Source organism: Ursus americanus, chromosome 36, assembly GCF_024610735.1.
Source record: "Ursus americanus isolate L20-20 chromosome 36, mUrsAme1.1.p, whole genome shotgun sequence".
In the NCBI taxonomy this organism is placed as follows: domain Eukaryota; kingdom Metazoa; phylum Chordata; class Mammalia; order Carnivora; family Ursidae; genus Ursus; species Ursus americanus.
The window spans coordinates 11,622,769-11,636,734 of record NC_142162.1 but is presented as its reverse complement, the minus strand read 5'-3'; the positions used below and the strand labels follow the sequence as shown (position 1 = coordinate 11,636,734).

At 41.9% G+C, this 13,966-nt stretch overlaps 1 protein-coding gene across 7 annotated transcripts in view; it reads left to right on the top strand.

The window, feature by feature from the left end:
• ZNF280D (zinc finger protein 280D) overlaps window positions 1-13,966 on the top strand; it is a 297,062-nt gene that overhangs the window by 158,141 nt on the left and 124,955 nt on the right. For 2 of the 7 annotated variants that reach the window (XM_045789467.2, XM_045789772.2), the window contains exon 1: window positions 12,147-12,236. The exons of 2 other annotated variants lie outside the window; for them this stretch is intronic. The gene's annotated coding sequence lies outside the window, so the exon portion shown is untranslated. Of the gene's footprint in view, window positions 1-12,040; window positions 12,237-13,966 lie in introns of those variants that run through there. 3 more of the 7 variants (XM_045789542.2, XM_045789604.2, XM_045789682.2) reach the window with 3 other exon arrangements.

Sequence of the window (13,966 nt, the reverse complement as noted above, 5' to 3'; positions counted from 1 at the left end):
ATAAAAATTATTATTAAAAAAATAAATAAATAAAACAAAAACAAAAAAAGAAGATGTATTTTATGAAATTTAGGAATGGGTTGAGAAAAAAATTTTGTTTATTTTGTCAAAATAAAAAACATGCACGAGTTTCTATTTTAGTCTCAACCAAAATGTTCCCTGGTCAAAATGATTACATGAAAATTTTACATACTCAGGAAACTATTAATATAACAAATGCCAAATTCATTTAACAAATTCATTTCACAAAGTCTCAGCTATCAATTAGGTATTTGGTGCATGAAACAGTGAGACACTACCAAATATGCCCAAATTTGAAAACTAAGATTTGTTTAATATTTAAAAGTGAAACTAGTGGAATTTATACATAATGGAAGTAACCAACTACCTACAGAAGTAGTAGAAGTTTGTGTGTAAATCAGTAACTAAGGAGTTATGAAAAGAAAATTGAAATGAAATTCATTGAACGTATTTATTATGAGCTGGACCTGTGTTTTTACTTCATTGAGGAGTACCCAAACTTCCAAGTAAAAGAAAAAAGGAGTAATCTCAGGAAAATGTGGTTGTACATACATACAATACATACAGTAATTCAATCCAGCTTAATCCAATAAATTTTACCAATTTTGACTGAAGAAAAAAATCATTTAATAAAGAAGTGTTCTGTAAGTTTCTTATAATGGTACAATAGACCAAAAAAATGCAGTTTCTTGGAGTGTTTGTCATTCATTTGTTTACTTGTCTATTAATTCATCATACATTCACTGAGGCTTGGTATAGGTTTTGCGATAATCACTGAAAATGTAAAGACTAATAAGACACACAGTCTCCACTCTCAACAAGCTTACAGTTTAGTAGAGAGCAGTAGACAATAATTACAATACAGGCAGACTTCGCTATAGCTATTCATACTAATTACATACTGTATTAGCTATGAATGCAATGTTATATGAGAATGTAGTCACTTAGAACAGGAGAAAATATTTGCAAATCATATATCTGATAAAGGATTAATATCCAAAATATATGAAGAACTCATACAATTCAATAGCAAAAAAACCCCCAAAAAACCAATCTGATTAAAAAATGGGCAGAGGATCTGAACAGACATTTTTTCAAAGAAGACATACAGATGGCCAATGTGTATATGAAAATGTGTTCAACATCACTAATCACCAGGGAAATGCAAACAAAAAACCACAATGAGATATCACATCACATCTTTAGAATGGGTATTATAAAAAAAGACAAGTGTTGGTGAAAATGTAGAGAAAAGGGAACCTTTGTGCACTGTTGGTAGGAATGCAAATTGGTGCAGCCATCATGGAAAATAGTATGGAGATATCTCAAAAAAATTAAAAATAGAACTGCCATATGACCCAGCAATTTGGGTGTCTATCCAAAAAAAAAAAAAAAAAAAAAACCCAAAAATACTAACTTGAAAAGCTATATATATACCCCCATGTTCACTGCAGCATTATTTACAAGAGCCGAGATATGGAAGCAATCTAAGTGTACATTGTCAGATGAATGGATAAAGAAAATGTGCGTGTGTGTGTGTGTGTGTGTGTGTGTGTGTGTAGTGGAATGTAATTCAACCAGAAAAAAGAATGAAATCTTGTCATTTGTGACAACATGAATGGACCTCGAGGTCAACATGCTGAGTGAAATAAGTCACACAAAGAAAGACAAATACTGCACGACCTCACTGATATGTGAAGTCTAAACAAACAAGCAAAGAACCAAATTCATAGATATAGAGAACAGATTGGTGGTGGCAGAGATTGGGGCTTGAGCTAAATGGGTGAAGGGAGTCAAAATGTGCAAACTTGCAGTTATAAAATAAATAAGTCATGGGGTTATAATGTATAGCATGGTGACTATAATTAACAATACTACATCATTACTTGAAAGTTGCTAAGAGAGTAAATTTTAAAAGTTCTCATTACAAGAAAAAGTATTAAGGAGGGCACGTATTGCATGGTGCACTGGGTGTTATACGCAACTAATGAATCATCGAACTTTACATCAAAAACCAGGGATGTACTGTATGGTGACTAACATAATATAACAAAAAAACATAAAAAAAAAAGAAAAAGTATTTTGTGACTATGTGTGGTAACACATTAACTACAGTTATTGTGATCATTCTGCAATATATACAAGTATTGAATCATTATGTTGTATATAGGGAACTAATATAATGTTATGTCAATTATACCTCAATTAAAAAAATAAGAAATCAGAAAGAAAAAAAAGAATTCATTGACTTAAAATAGTAATCTTATTCTCTTGCTTATAGTCTGTGGGATGGCTAGCTAAGACTCCAGGCTTCAGGTTCTGAGCTCAACAATGATGACAGGGTTCAGGGAGGCTCCCTGTGTCCCTTATCTTTGACCATTGACTACTTGAGGTATGTGGTCTATCCATGTGTCTCACTATGCAGCCCAGGCTGAATAATCACCAGCCCCCTGGGACATGCTCTTCTCATCATTGGAGTACTGGAGGGAAAGCTCAAGCACATGAGCATATTTTTTTTAAAAGATTATTTATTTATTTATTCGACAGAGATAGAGACAGCCAGCGAGAGAGGGAACACAAGCAGGGGGAGTGGGAGAGGAAGAAGCAGGCTCATAGCGGAGGAGCCTGATGTGGGGCTCGATCCCAGAACGCCAGGATCACGCCCTGAGCTGAAGGCAGACACTTAACCGCTGTGCCACCCAGGCGCCCCACATGAGCATATTTTAAGCCCCTGTTTGAATTGTAAGTGCTGACATCTCATTGGCCAAAGCAAAACACACGATCAAACCCAATACCAATAGAGCAGGAAAGTATATCTGGAATATTATACAGGAGGAAACATTTGCTGAGCAATAATTCAAACTTACACATAGAAGTGCAATAGGAGAGAGCAGGGAAGATATTATATAAATCAAAATTCTTGGTTTTAAGCCATAGAAGCAGACTCTGGCTTATTTAAGCATAAAAGGAATCTATTAAGGAGCTATTCATTAGGATATAGGCTCTGAGGAGCCTTAAAAACCAGTCTCAGGGACCATGCAGCCAAGAGCAACTTTGAAAATCACACATAAATAGGCTGTAGAAGACATTGTTCTTACTGCCAGTAGTGCAGACACTCCAGCTCAAGCTGCCCAAACTCTGTTGCTAGAACTACTGGCTCTACTGCCTCTAGAAACTGGTTTTAGGTGCCTTCTCTCCTACTACACATTGTCAGAGTTTGCAAGAAAACCATGCCATTAGCTTCTGATTCATAATCTGGGGTAGGCATGGCTGACCGACGGATTCTAGATCATTGCACATTCCCTAACTACAGGTGAAGTGGGAAAGCAAGCAGCTGGCATCTTCAATTTCATTAGAGGCGGAAGCCTCTGCCCTGTAAGAATGGGGAATATCTCAGACATAGGTAGAGGCTCACATGCTAGGTGGCAAAAGAAAGAATGAGAAATTTTTTATTTTAAGTTGGCAGGTGAGGGCAGAGATATCAGGGAAGGATTCCCGGAGGAGGTAAGGTTCAAGTTGAATCTTAAAGAATCAATAGGAGTTAGAAAGTTGAAGAGAAGTAACAGGAATGAGGAAAACATGGTACATTTGAGGATCGGAGGTAGTTCAGCATGGCTCAACTGCAGTGTATGCGGATGGATATGTATGAAGTGACAGCAGGAAAGAGCATCATGAGATTAGGTTGGTGAGAGAAATCGGGGCTTGAGCATGAAAAGCCTTGTATGTCCTGTCAATTGGTCAGGTGGTGGTGTAGGCAATAGAAAATACTTTAGGTATTTCAGATAGAAAGGTATTAAATACAGGGAACTGCAATATTAGCAAAAGGGCTAGAGGAATAGAAATCAGAAGCTGCTGTGATTTCCTAGCTGAGATCCAGGGTTCAGGAAGCTGCTGCCCCCCATTGATGGTGCCTCAGTTACCTCTCACATCCATGAGACTGGTGAATAGAACTAACACTAGTACTCACCTGCCGCAATTGCCTCTAACAGTCACATCTGAATCACCTTGGTTGCCAGTAGTAGCTACAATAACAGAAGATGGCTTCCATCTCATTTTCATCTTTCAGATTTAGTGCAGTGCATCAAATTGGCAGAACCCAATACATCTAGAACTCTAGTGGCAAGGCTGTATGGGGAATATAGTTGTTTTTTGGTCTTTTGTTTAGCTTCCTATCATCTCCAGTTAGAAGGAGAGTGGAACGGAGATTAAAGGAGTTGATCCATAGTATCTAGCACACCATGTTAAGGAGCATGAGTTTTGTCTTAAGGACAATGTAAAAAATGGATGGATTTCTAAAGCATGGATGGTACATACTTAGATTTTCTTTTTAGAAGGGTGTTTTGTAATGTTGGAAGGAATTAATTTCGGGAGGGTACAATAGAAGATTTTCTCACTCAAGCGAGATAGAGAAACTGGAAGTCAAGAGTAGGGTAAGGGTTGGAAAGCTGTGAAGAAGGTAGAATCTTCAGAAGTTGGTATAGGGTTGATGGGTTATGATGGGCAGTAGAGAAGGAGAAGCTGAAGGTTACTCCTAGGTTTCAGGGTTGGACAGCTGGAGGGATGGCAATATGGCTGAACAAAATGAAATAGAGAAAAAGAAGAGAGCATAATGGATCAAGTGTTAGAAATGTTGAGTTTTTAGGTCCTGTGGGACCGTCCAAATGAGATTATCAAGAGTATGATGAGGTATATATAGGCTCTGATGCTTTGGAGAGGGGTGTGCTTTGAAGAAATAAATTCAGGAATCATGAAAATAGAAATAAAAGTCAATGTCATAGGAGAATTCAGTAACAATTTATTTGGATAACTAATACTAGGTACTCAAAAAAATAAACCCCAAATCCCAGAAACTTAACTTATTAAAGTTTATTTTTCACCTGATAGTCGAGTGAATATTGCTGTGTTTGTTGGGGGAGGTGTTTCTGTTCCATCAATCATTCAGAAACCCCAGGTTACTTCTACCCAGTGCCTTCACTATTTTCCAGGGCTTCAAGGACTCTGGTAGATCCTCTGCACATGACCAACTGAACAACAGAAAAGGTCTGGGAAGAACATAGAGAAGTTTTAGAGGCTGGGCTAGACGTGTTGTTAGCCTACAGCTTCTCAAACTATCTGTAGCAAAGGACAACTTTTTAAAAATTTTCCAATCTGTTGCAGACTATTACTTTTGTAAAAGACAATAAAGATGTTGTGAGAATGTCTAATTTTTATAAAAGTTTCCAAAAATTTTCATTTGCTATACTGACCTTGTTATGGACCAGAAACAAACAAATCATGGAACAATACTGATCTCTGAACCACACTTCAGTAGCATTGGTAGAAATCGCTTCTGATGACATTCCACTGTCCTGAACTAGTTACATGCAGCTACTTGAATGTTAAAAGGGATGGGAAATGTTCAGAGGAGGAAATTAAGTGATTATCTCCATCTTTAATCCACCCTTCTAGTCCCAAATATGCATTTATCTTTTCCTCCCTCACACTAACCTCTTTCCAAGAGAGATAACCCAAAGTCCCATCAAGTCATTGCATCTAGCTTAAAGTCTCAGATGGTGCACAGATTTCTTCATCAGATCTGGATGTGACTTTTCTTGGTCTGATGACCTATGAACTAAAAAGACAAACAATCCACTCCTCCCCCTAGACTTATAGCCAATAAAGGATGATAGAAGTGAAAGAGGTTAACTGCAAACGACACTCTTGTTAGGAAAGGAGCAGAACTCAAGACATGGCAGTCACAGCTTCATAGCAATTCGGAAATCCTGCTTACAAGTCATTTTGAAGGCCTTTTATACCAGGGGTGAAGAAGTTTCCTTGGTTAGGTGTTAAACCTCTAATTCTTTTTTTGGTGAGATACTTTCTATACAGGGTTTTCCAGAGAAACAACCAATAGGTATTAAATAGATATAGATACATATCTTCATTAAAACATTATTTGTTTATTTATTTGACAGAGAGAGAGCACAAGCAGGGGGAGCGGCAGAGGGAGAGGAAGAAGCAGGCTCCCCGCTCAGTGGGGAGCCCAGATTCAGGGCTTGATCTCATGACCCTGGGATCATGACCTGAGCTGAAGGCAGACACTTAACCAACTGAGCCACCCAGGCATCCCTCTTCATTTCTATATATCTGTATCTATATCTATACCTAACTGGAGAACCAAAAAGCCAATACAAATCTGAAGACTGAGAATGAGGGGAGCTGATAGTGTAAGTCCTGGTCTGAGTCCAAAGGCCCAAGAACCAAGAGTGCTGGTATCTGAGGGCAGGAGAAGGCGGACATCCTAGCTCAAGCACGGAGTAAATCCATCTCCCTCTGCCTTTTTTATTCCATTTCGACCCTCAACAGGTTGTATGATGCCCACCCACATTGGTGAAGGCAATCTTCTTTACTCAGTCTACTGATTCAAATGCTACTCTCAAATCCTCATAAAGAGGATTTATGAACAATGACTTATTAAGAAAATTGTATGAGAGTGGGGAAAGGAGGACAAGGAAGAAGAGGAAGCCAAGTCTATCACTAGGATACAGTTAGGAGTCGGGAGTGTACTAGTTATTTTAACAAAGAGAATTGGCAAATAAAGAATTGTTAATGGCAAAAAGATAACAGTAAATATTATGGAGGTGGAGACTGCAGGAAGCAGCCACCATCTCTAGCGCTGAGGGCACAGAGGTTTGAATCCCTAACAGTGTCTTAGTTCGAGCTGCTGTAACAAAAATACCATAGACTGGGCAGCTTAAACAACAAACATTTCTTTTCCACAGTCTGGAGGCTGGGAGGTCCAAGATCAAGTTGTGGCAGATTCAGTGCCTGATGAGGACCTGCTTCCTGGCTTGTAGACAGGAGACTTCTTGCTGTACCGGACGGAGGGGGTGCGGGGGCAGGAAGGGAGGGGGTGGGAGAGGGAGAGAGAGAAAGCAAGAAAGAATGAGAATGAGAGAGAGATTGAATGAGAGAGAGATCTCAAGATTACTTCTGAAAGGTTCTGTCTCCAGATACCATCACATGGGGGCTAAGGGTTTCAACATATGGATTGGGCGGGGGGGGGGGGTGAAGGGGGTAGGGACACATATATGCAGTCCATAGCAGACACTTAGAAGCTTGGAAATGGCCCCATGGAGCTGAAACTCGGCCCTTTGAGAAAGGGGCAGTGCTCAGCTGGTGCTGGAGTCTCTGTGCTTGGAGCAGAGGTATAGAGCTGGGACCCAGACCATGAGAAGGGGGTGATGGTAGCTGGTGTTGATATCTCTGTGGGGGTACAATAAGACAAGTTCTGCAAGTGTTGGGAAAACTGTAAAGTAGATTCAGTCTTTGCTGCGGGAATGAATTGTCACTGTTGGGACTGATAAAGAGTTGCTGGATTCATAAAGACAGAAACATAAAGCAAAGTAAACAGGAAGGAGCAAGGCCCTTCTTCCTCCTTCAGCCTTGCAGTCTCCCTCTAGGGTCGTCTATTGGCAGAATGTAACCGGGAGCAGCTGGCAAAGCACAAAATTGGTTTGCAGAATCTCAGGCCCCAGAATCCATAAAGATGAGTTAAGAAGGGTGGCTTTGGAGCTGGCGTAAGCTTAACATGCACTCCAGCAAGGGTACGTTACACAGAATCCTACAGAAGGTAGCTTCAGCCTGGTCCTACAGGGGAATTCTGGAATGTAAGTCATGCCTCAAAGCTGTTCTCACCCAAGACAAGGGAGTTAGGGCTTCCAGACTCCTGCATTTCTCAGTCCTTGGTTAAGAGCTGGTCTTATGGGCATATAAATTCCCAGGTACTTTCAGTCTCTTGAAGGCACGCAAAGTGGCGCCAATAGCCTAAGGGTAGTCCCCTGAAAAAGAGCTGCAGATCCTGGCTGTTGGAAGTAAAGGCACAGTGGAGCTTGCAGCTCCCTTTTTTGGGAGCACCCCAAAAAGGTGGATAAATATCCAAGAGTAATGGTTGAAGCACCAACAATACTCCCCCTGGGGACATGGTTCTGAAAGCTGCCTTATTTCTCTACTTTCTTAATCAAATCTCTCTCTCAATTTAATAGCTGCTTCTTCAATTGTAAGATGAGTATGTTCTAGGGATCGAACGTACAGCCTAATACTGTATTGTATACTTGAAATTTGCTAAGCGTAGATTTTAAGTTTTCTCCCACATACGTGCAAAGTGACTGTAACTATATGAGGGGACGGATGTGTTATAATTAACCTTTGTGGTAATCATTTCACAATGGATATATATATCAAATCATCCTGTACACTTCATATACAATTTTGTCAGTTGTACCTCAGTAAAGCTGGGGAAAAAATAGTAGCTGCTTCTTTGAGGCTTTCTGAAACAATAGATACTATCTGAAACAACATGTGTAATCTGATCTTTTCCTAAGGGCTGAGTCATTCAAATCCTACTGAGGCTTCCTTGCTCAAAGCCTTTTAAAATATACCTTTTTCTCTTTGGAATCTAGTAGAAGTATTGTGTTTTCAAACTCTGCAAGACCGCCCAAATGCTGGGTTCTATTTTCTTTCATTTTGTGTAAACTTGTTAATTCTGTTCCATGCTAATCTCTTTCTGGTAATATTTTACAAATCACATAAAAAATCACCAACAGGGGCGCCTGGGTGGCACAGTGGTTAAGCATCTGCCTTCGGCTCAGGGCGTGATCCCGGCGTTATGGGATCGAGCCCCACATCAGGCTCCTCCACTATGAGCCTGCTTCTTCCTCTCCCACTCCCCCTGCTTGTGTTCCCTCTCTCGCTGGCTGTCTCTATCTCTGTCGAATAAATAAATAAAAAATCTTTAAAAAAAAATCACCAACAGCTACTATTAATTTTGTTTTCTGAACTCTTCCCTTAGAGCTAGAAAATTGTACTTGTACTGATCTTCCTTCTAACGTATTGAAGACAACAATTTAGCCACTGCCTAATATGAATCTTTGGTTATCCAGCCTACTACACGGTTCCTTAATTCCCACCTGACTGCTATGCTCAACTAATACCACATATTTTGGATTTTTTATTACAGTAGACCACTATTTCCATTATTAATCAGGGTTAGTGATTTAGTAACAGCTCTCAAATCTCAGTCATAACCCAGTATAGGTTTATGTTTTGCTCTAATCAGTACAATGAGGATCTGTGGGGGGGGATGTGCTCTTGTGTAATTATTAAGACCTGTAGTCCTTCCATCTAATGTTACTGCCATCCCCTAGTTCCTCAGAATTTTCCGTATCCAACTGACTGAAATGTGAAAAACAGAAAGGAACTATAAATCACTGGAGGTTTTAAGTAAGGGTCAGGCTTAGATTGGGAAATCACTGCCTACATTGCCCTGGCCAAATACAGTCACATGACCTGGTAAAGAAGTAAGGGAACTAGGAAATGTGGGTTTCCTGGGTATGCAAGCGTAAAGTAAGACTATTTATCATTGTCTCCACCACAGTTAGGATGTTTTAACATGTAAGTAACAGAAAACCCAACTCAAATTGGCTTTGTCAGGAAGGAGAACTTTTCTCTACCCTCTTAGATTTACTTTTTGGGGGCTCGTGAATTAAACGGACAAAAGGACAGGTTATCAAGAAAAAAGACAGATTTTAATCACATACCAGCTAAGGGTGTTCACCAAGAAATGTGACTCAAAGGAGTGGTTAGAATTTGGGGCTTATATACCATTTTAATAGATGCAGGGGAGGAGAGAGGGCACTTATTTGAAAACAAATAATTTCTTGGAAGGGGGTGGGGGAGAGAGTGCACTTATGGGAAAACAAATGACATTTAGGAAAGATAAATGGGCCCTTAGGAAAATAGATGGGAGATATATAGTTTTGTGACAATGACTCTTTAGGTGTGGTGACAATTCTTCATTGTCTCTGGTGATAAGAGCCAATCTTCACTGGTGCTCCCTGGGAGGAGATTTATGACAATGGAGTTCTTTTGGGAGGCTCTGCTTTTAGGCAGATAAGAGATTTCAGAAACTCAAATGCCTTCAGCTAAAAATAATTTTTATGTCACAGAGGCTTATTCTGGACCCCTTCAGCTTAAACAGAAAAGGGAATTTATTCACTCATATAACAGAGAAATCTAGAGGTAGCACAGGGTTCAGATTGGGTTTGATTTGGAGGCTTATGATGCTCTCAGAGAGTGACTTCCTTTCCCTATGATTGATTCACCGAGCCATTCCTCCTCCACCTGTTAGCTTTATTATCAGTTGGCTTGCCTTAGTAGGAAAAAAGTTGTAGCTCTTTCAGTTTTCACACTCTAATGCCAATGCCATATCATCCAGAGAAAGAAAGATCTTCTCTTTTTCCCATAGTCAAACAAAAATCCTGGGCTTCACTCTGATTGGTTTCTGAAACAAAAACTGTTTCAAAGGGAGGTAAGGATAATTCTAACAGTTTTAGGCTGGCTGGGCCAATCTTGGAATTGGGGGTGGGTAGTGGTTAGTCCACCCAAATTAGGTGAACACAATGGAGCTGTGAAATGGAAGCTGGGCAAACACCTATACCCATTATAGTCAGGGAAGAGTGTGGAGCATGACCTCACGTAAGAAGAATAAGTACTGAGGATACTTAAAGAGTAGGTACAGAATGTTAAGAGACGGAAAATTGACAAGTCAGAGGAAGAGAAAATCTTAACAAATGATAGGAAAGTGTGGACAGTAAGTCAGGAGAACCAAGAGAGTCATGTTCTACAAGCCAAGGAACGAGTTTTAAGGATGGAGTCATCAAAAAAAAAATCATCTAAATTACTTCATGTGTGTTGATTTCATACTCATTGGAAATCTTTTATAATTTGGCTTCTCATGTAAATGTTTCCTTTGAGTGAAAATGTATCAACCGGAGTTTTCTGGTCTTCAGGGCAGCTATGCTTTTCATGAAAAAAAAAAAAAAAAAAAGTAATAAATTTTAATTTTGGTTTGTACATCAGTCTCTAGGAAGTTTGGTTGGCATGAATCATCCCCTCGATTTAAATTAGTTCTAGGGTCTAACAGCATTAAGTTTCTTTCTCTACACCTGGGACCAAACTATAGAACGCAGAGTGAAATCTTCAGTTTATTTTCATTACCATAACATGCTTTGCAAACCAATAGAATTTGATTTGAATTATAATGACTTAAGAATACGGCAAGATTTTTGAACTTCTAGATTTCCAGTTTGTTTTTTTGATTATTCTCTTTTCCTGTAAAGCTTACTTTCAGGGCCAGAAAGAAAGAGAAAGTTGGATAGACTATCTCAGGCACAGTTGTGGGAAGAACAGGTCATGGTTACCTGTAGCTATTCCAGGTCTAGGGATAATGGCCTTGGTAAGATTGATCTGGGGGTGGCAATCAGTAAGGAAGTGACTATAACGCTAAACACCATAGAAAAGCTGGAGGCTGTCTGGATGAGAAAGAAGAAACTAATTCAAATAGGAAGAATTAGTTCGATTCAGTGATGGGTTAATGCAGTGATTGGTGTGTGTGTTAAGGATCTAAGGAAGCAAGACTGATCCTGTGAGGACAACTGGGAGAGGAAACTCCCCTTACACATCAGAATATAAGGTGTAACAAGTATTTATGCAAGCAGTATCTTGCTAAGTGTTCTTATAAATGCATTTAACTTTTTTTTTTAAGTTATTATACGGATCCATAGGGCAGAGTTAGGAATTAAGGGAGACACAAGCGAAACGGTATGTTTGAAACAAATATGGGAAAATTAGCCAATTATTAAAAGAACCCGACTTTATGTCTCATCTGGCTTATGTCTTCGCTCCTCAGGCACGGTATTTCTTTGTAATGGCGCCTCTCTTCCTAGACCACCTTACTTTCCAAGTCTGCGGAGAACTAGCTGTTACACACAGGGAGGACCCAGAACTCATGTTCCCACGCCTTCAGCTGCGGTGCAAGCCCCGACTTCTGGATCGCCACCCACAGTCTCGCCAGGCCCGGACCCTGGCCCTCGCCCGCGGCCAGCGCGTGGCGGGGTGCCGCGGCCTTCGAGGGCCTGCGACGCGACGCACATGCCCGCGCCCGCCTCCCGCGTCGGCGAGAAGAAAGGGAGCCCGGACGCGCGGAGGCTGACCCGGAGCCTACCCATGAGGCAGCGCGCCGGCTCCACGAGAACCCCCCTTCCCACGGCTCAGCTGCTGCTCCGCAATGGGAGCCGCCGCCGTCGCCGCTGTGTAGTTTTTCGTGCTCCTCCTTTTCCTCCTCCTCTTTCTCCTCCTCCTCAGGGCCCCAGTCAGGCCGATCCGCTCCGCTCACGGTAAGCGCCCCCCGCCCCCGCCCGCCCCGCGCTGCAGCAGGCAGAGGCCCTCCCGCGCGGCCTGCGCCGCCTCACTCCGGGGGCGCTGGGCCGGGGGTGTCGAGGCCGGCGCGGTTTGCCGAGAGCGCCCAGGGCGCGGGGGAGGGGACCGGCTGCGCGGCGGCGGCCGGACCGCCATCTTGCGCCGGCCCCAGCGGGGGAGGGATCCCGGCGCGACGCGGCAGACGGCTCGGTGCGGCAGGCCGGAGCCGCGCAGGCCTCCGCCGCGTCTTCCTCCGTCTCCTCCTCCGCCTCCTCCACCTCCTGTGCCTCCTCCACGTCGCCTCCCAGGGCCTGTGCCTGTTTGCCCCAGCCTGGGTTTGGCTTTTCTCTCTACTACTCCCTTTGGTCCGCCGTACATTTTGTGCCGGTGTTTGGCGGGGACCCATGCTTCCCAAACAACAACGCTCCCCGGAGTCTCTTCATGGTAGCCCGAGACCGAAGGGGGTTCCGAACTTTCAGGCATCCGGGGCCCAAGGGTCCCTGTCCCCCCGCCCAGGTGACCAGTCATCCCACGCTCACAGCCTCGTTCTTGTCAAAGGGACTTCCCAGCTCTGCCCGAGAAGTCCCGTTATTGTCTACAGAACGGCCCTGAGAAACGTGGAGTTGGATACACGATTTACTGACCGTCCTTTCAGGTTTCCCTTAACGAGGCGGAAAGAATGAGCTCACTCTGAGGTTTTATCCTGCTCTAGAGATGGAGGGAGTTCCTCCCAACTTAGCTCAAGTTTGAAGGCTTTTAAGGAGAATCTGCTAGAGAGGAGAAACGTCAAAGTGAACCCGCTTCTGCAAGCACGGGAAGACCTTGGTCCAAGGGGTTCTCTTTGTTTGCAGAGATTTGTTTTTTAAAAATTCTGTGAACTTAAACGTTACTGTTTTCAGATTTGGACTGGGTCTTAAGAACTTGACGTCTTTTAGTGCCATTAGACATAAAATGGAAACCTAGGAGAGTTTTAAAGCACAAAAGCCACCTCAGCATTTGTGACAAGTCTTGCCTGGGGGGGGGGGGATTAGTGACAACTCACGCTTTCTAAGTGGAAACTTGGCTGTGCCATTGAAGGCACTGGTTTGCTTAGAGGATTGTTAGGGATGTACGCTCTTGACGTTTTAAAAACATCAGTACAAATACCGTTATAACTGTATCTTGCATTTGTATCTGTTATTGATATGCCTTATTTGTACCTCAGGACCCCTTTTGCCTTGGTCTGTGTTTATGGAACTGTTTCGAAGATGAGGGAAGAGAGCCTCAGGGAGACATCTTTAATGAGGTCATGGCTAGGAAGTGATTGAACCATTTCTAGAACCTTAGGTCTTCTGATTCCTCATTCAGTGCAATTCACTGTATTAGGTTTCATTTTTTTGTGGGAATAAGGTGACTGAGGAGAAGCAAGGAGGCCCACCTACAAAATTTAAGAAATACTATTCAACTGCTCCTTTTACATTTTTGTTTTTAAGAGTTTATTTTTAGCTTTTCAACTTTTTTATTACTGAAGTTTTCATTATATTTTTCCCCCCAAACATCAAAAAGTTGAAGAATAGCCCATTTGGACATTCACATGTACCACCTAGTTTTAAAAGTGTGGCCATTTTGCCACATTTCCTTTATCTGCCTATCTTACAGTCTTTCGGTGAACATTTTCTCAGAGCACATTGCCGATAACATAATTCACACCGAAGTCCTGTCGATGTGT